Consider the following 5,618-nt stretch of genomic DNA (forward strand, 5'->3'; position numbering starts at 1 on the left):
GTAGTTCTACAGTGAAATGAGTAGTTCCCTATATTTTTTCCAAGGCACCCTGGATTCTTTCCAATTTCCAAATTTTTATTTTTCACAACCACAAATAAAATAAGCTAATGATCATACAAATTATTTCTAGGGAAAGTACATTGCTCTCTCACATGAAAGATATCAAGTCTACGGATATGAAGAGAAAAAGCTAGCACACATAGAAACTTATTAAAAAGCACACTCTGCATTCCATTTAGAACGCTCCTAATTAGGAATTCTGCTTAATAGAGACAACTCTTGAGGAGCTGATTTCATCTAAAGATGTTGAAAGCAATGTCTGCTACTTAATTGGCACAATATTAGGAGAAATTCTGCTTAATGCGGATGCATTTGGCTGGTACAAGTCAGTTAAATGATGCTTGAAAGTTTGAAGTGGATGTGAAATTCTAACCTCTTAATACATAAACTGCCAAAAATGGGGGGGGGGAATAAATGCAGTATATCATTTTATTCTATAAAATATTTCATGTTGAAAAAAACTGACGATGTAAAAATGAACTTCTCTCTTGGAGTTATTAAAATGCAGAGTAAAACTCTAAGCGCTCTTAAGAGAACTGTCATATGAGGACAGCTATTTAAGACCTGATCCTCCTGCTCTCCTTTTCTACTGAATTAAGGAAGGTTTTGGGGGCACAGTGAACTGCAGGCCTAGTTCCATATTTCAAACAACCTATTCACTTTAAGTAGTCTCAGTTGAAATCTACATTATTCCCAGATCTCGCCACCCCTGTCCCTCCCCCCATTTCAGGGAATTTTTTGACACATTAAAATAAATAAATAAAAGCATAGGTTATAATAAAGCAATGTGTCTCCTCTCCAGCCCTAATCTCTCTAAGGAAAGAAGCACATCCTCTTTTTCAGTGTCATGCTCTCTGCCACCATCAAATCACTAATCAAGATCACTTGCCTCTTTTCCCTTTCAACACTTGCCTTTTATTCACTGGTTATTCTGTTAGCATTAATGGTGGCTAGAAGTTCAAAATTTTAGACAGAAAACTTAGCCTTAGCTTTACATATAATTATTAGTCAAGGGCACTTTCAAGTCCTATATTGCAACCATCAGGCTATACATTTGGCAGTGCTGAAGGACCCACTTGAGGAAGATGCATTGCAAATTGGTCATTGGAATGGACCCTTACCATGGAATAGCTAGTCTGTTCAATTAAAGGCTATAAAAATATGTATAAACAACACAAAACTCCAGCTGCCCCAGCACTAACTGAGAAGATACTAAAAGACAGACTAAGTTGTCCAAGTCAAAGGGCTCTGCACACTCCTATTCTGTTTTAGAGTCTCCTACCTTCTTATTCCAAGTGTAGTCCAGCTAGAATTTTCATTTTCATGTCTTTTAGTGACTTCATCTCAAAGCCATCCTTCTCTACCTTGTAGAAACATAGACGTTCTGTAAGGTATGAAGATGTTCTATAAGGTATATAGGTGTCATGTAAAGCCACCTTTGATACTTTATAGCCATTCAAGCAGATGCTACTTAAACTTGCAATCAGTAAAGAAAAGGAAGTGTACTGGCTGAAGCCTGTCAGGGTTCAAGTATTACATTTTCTCCAAAGTACCTATTTATTTACTGTTAAGCTAGGTTCCCTGGACATCAGCAATTATACCTGCTCCAGCTTCACCACATTTTAAATAGACTGAATGTTTTCTCCTAATTCACACATAACATTTCAAAGACCATCCTATATGAATGTTAGTAAGACAAAGAATATATGTTATTGTATAAAACTATACTGTCATTACCTCCCGCAAATATGATTTCAAGACAGTATTTTTAATAGATGGTACCTAACTTTATGATAGACATAAAATGATTCATTGTACAAATACATTTACCAAAATTTATTTAAGAAAGAAGAATGCATGGACAACACTGATGTCGAATGTAATAAGGAGGTTGTTCCACCAAAAGCTATGGAATTTGTTGTATTATCAATGTATAATGGATGTAGACTGGTAGCTCCCATCAAAGCAAACATCTCTAGAGATTTTAGATAGATAGATAGATAGATAGATAGATATGAATGTTAATATTGCAAAGACGTTCTGGTTTACTTCATATGAAACATAACTCCAAATTTAAATTAAGTTGACTATCGCAACTGCAGTTTTCAATTATATCAAAACAAGGCTATACAACAACATGGAGAAGCAATGTAAACAACAAAAAGCCATGTTGACGTTTTCATCTATTTTTCCCATAGTACTTATATAGGAATACAAGAAATTAATTCCATTTTAATTTTGCAGGAATAAGGAGTTACACTTTTAAGAAAGAAAAACAAGTCTGATTAACTGATCCATAATGGAGGCTTTGTTTCTACTTTATGCCAAATTGCACAATTTACCACTGTCATTTCCAATGCAAGTAGTCCAAAGTAGAGCAAATACCGTAGATCCTCAGTGACTTGCAGTACTAGTCAGGGACCCAGTGCAAATTGTTGAATTTTGTGACTCAAGTTACTATTTTAGCAACAGAACCTATTCAAAATTTAGCCAAGACACATTATGATATATACACATCCAATTTCTGATCTACATGTTATACTGAATTCATTAATTCATTCAGATACTAACTACTTCGGCAGGTGCTTCACAAAGTAGTCCAACTGTATATTTTTAGCTTTTAAATAAAGGATTCTTAGCTACCTTACTTAATCAGCAATAAAACCAACAGATATTACAGCCAAATGTACGTGAAGAATTTCCAGTTCCCTCCAAGCAACAGATTAAGCGCCTCCTTTGGGGTGGAAGCTAAAAAGATAGCAATTGGTACCCAAGTTATCGCAAAGGATAATGTGCTAAAGTGTGCTGTGGAGGGGGCAGTGGGAGAAAAGAAATCTTTACAACATAACTCTGAAATTCTAGTTTTGCTAGTTTAACAGAAAACACAACAAAACAGTTTGTTTTAAAACCATGTTAGTTCTTAAGAGACTATCAGAGGCATGGGGTATTGATTGTTTTGGGGTAGCTTCTAGGTACCTTCTCATTTAAACTAGGAGTTTTGCTAACAGGAGACAATCCCTTCCCAAGACACAACACACAGTACAAACCACTTAAGTTACCTTCAGGCAAGCAGGAAGCTATTTAAGTCATGCAAACAGCACTTGCCATTTGCCATCTCTGATTGATTTCAGTATTAAAGGAGACACCTAAGCAGATATAAACATGCCTGCTAATTCCTGTCAGAACAGCCTGCTCTCAAATTCTCACACCTCATTAGTTCTAGTTACATAGTTACCCATAGCATGCACTCAGCACCCGCTTAACTGTTGGCACCTCATTTAGGCTCCCTACACTGTTACTCAGAGAACCTTGCCTTTACCAGCAGCTTTGAAAAGTAGTCCATTTCAGGGTTGTCAATAATACAAAACTGCCAGTGACGTAAAAGGCCGGAAAAGATGAACTGTCCACCACCCAGGTCAGACCGAACACACCAACCATATGCTGCTTGTACTGTACCAGAATAGTTAAATAACTATGAACTCCCCTAAAGAAAACTTTCATTCTAGAAGAAAAATAATTTATCCAGTTTAATTTACAGCACTTCCAAAGCAGCATAAGCTAAAAAAACAGCAAAACACATTTCTCAGACTAGAATAAGGGTGGCCACGTGGAGTATCAAAATGGTCTCTCTATAGCTATTTCATACCTTGCATTAAACCAATATAACTTCTAAGGTAGGCACATCTGAAGGGCCTGGGCATGCACACAAGTTAACAATCACTTCCAGAAAGCATGCCTTTGGCACCCAGTATGCAAATGATGAAGCTTACTTAAGAACAAACATCTTCCTAATTCCTTTGCCTCTGTCACTCCACAGATTTTTAAAAATCCTAATAAAAGACACCTGACACACTTTGAAGTTGGAACTTCCTTTTACAACTGAAGTCTGTCTATTTTAGATAAGAGAGCACCATATCTGATTTAGGAAATAAAGTTATCAGCACAATTAGTACAAGGCCTTGTACCTATTTAAGAAAGCAAGTTATGCAAACACTACAGCATTCAAATTCTTTTGTAGTTAAAACAAACTGAAGAGTTGTTGACATACCCTCTTCCCCTCAAAACCACCTTGAAACCATTTTTTACATTAGTTATTGCATGTGAATTTTCATACAAGTTTGATTAGAACTTAATTTGAATGAATTAACTGATATGTGGTCCAAAAATACCGAGAAAATCAGAAACGTTGGAATACAGTAAATACTAGGAGGCTCATCAGCAGTTAGATTAATCACGTTTACATACCTGTGGTATTTCAGGTTCCTGTGCTTAGTCATGTGTACACTCTCTTCATTTTCTCACGGAAAGAAAAATAATTTCTGCCAACTTTTGTTCTTGGCTTCTACACTGCCACCTGTAGTCATACAGGAGAAATTAGCCATATATTATCCTGTGAAGTCTATTATCACCAAATGTTTCAGCTCATTTAATTTTCTAAACAACCATAAAAAAGATGCTCCCATCTGCATAACGTTAGTTAAAATATGTAAGACTGACTTATCATAAGTACCTTTCTAATACATTCTAAGAAGAAAGTATTCCACGTAAATTCAAATGGGGGGGGGAAGAATGAGGGGGGAAATCTATAACCCCTGTATTTACTACTCTGTTGCTTCAGATACGTTATAACCTTGAATGGACAATATCCCAACTTTCAAGTATACAGATGAAACAAACTAATTTGTCTGTCTCCTTGCAGGAACATTTTATAAAGGTGCACTTTCAAGGATAAACTTTGCTACCCTATATATCGAGTAATCTAATGTCCAAAAAACAAAAAAATGGAACTAGCATGCAAAAGTGGAGGCCGCATATCTTTAAAGAAACAAACAAAAAAAACCCCTCACCTAAATCCAATTCTTTTTTATCATATCAAAAAGATCATTTTACTGTTGGCTGTCACGAATTGGACAACTGTGTAAGTGTCCAGCCCATCCACTAAATCTGTAGCCTTCAGCATTTCAACAGTAAACAAGACAAAGATGGACTGAGTATTCAAAGGCCTTGACTTCTTCATATTTGGGGGCCAGGATTAAGCACAAAAGGAAGGTGTGATCTGGAAAGATTGGCTTTCCAAAATCGTTGGCTGAGTAAGGAAAAAGTAGGTTTTAAAGAGGAAAGGCTCTTTTGGGTGGCTGCTGGTTTTAAGAGGGGCCAGCACTCCCTTGGCTCCAGGTAAGAATTACAGGTATGTTGTGAGAAAGCTTCCTTACAGCTAGGTCTTGGCTAGCAACTGCTTGCCTGGGGAGGGTGAAAAAAATAAATAAATAAAAGAGATCAAGCCATTAAAAGAGCCTAAAATGGATTCCCCCTCCCCACGCCACTGTAAGCCCCCAGCTGACAAGTGCTGCTCCTTTACCTGAAAGCATGAGGGCTTTTCCTAGGCAACATTTCATAGTCAAACCATCTTCTGAAGGAAGAAGAATCAAGAAAAGGGGTCATCCGTGAAGGGAAGCAGGATTTCCCAGCACTGGGATTCCCAGGCACACAAGCTCCCCCCATTCCAGGTGACTCCTGGCCTGAGCCTCTCCCCTTCCCGGATGAAAGGCACTGGCTCC

At 37.3% G+C, this 5,618-nt stretch overlaps 1 long non-coding RNA gene across 1 annotated transcript; it reads right to left on the bottom strand.

The window, feature by feature from the left end:
* Positions 1-1,914: 1,914 nt before the first annotated feature.
* Positions 1,915-5,586, bottom strand: LOC112548965. The gene is made up of 3 exons (XR_003092423.1): positions 5,420-5,586; positions 4,306-4,414; positions 1,915-2,035 (listed from the first exon to the last, which is right to left on the bottom strand). It is a non-coding gene; the product is annotated as an uncharacterized LOC112548965 (long non-coding RNA).
* Between the last annotated feature and the right edge of the window lie 32 nt (positions 5,587-5,618).

Source organism: Alligator sinensis, unplaced genomic scaffold (genome assembly GCF_000455745.1).
Source record: "Alligator sinensis unplaced genomic scaffold, ASM45574v1 scaffold2245_1, whole genome shotgun sequence".
Lineage (NCBI taxonomy): Eukaryota > Metazoa > Chordata > Crocodylia > Alligatoridae > Alligator > Alligator sinensis.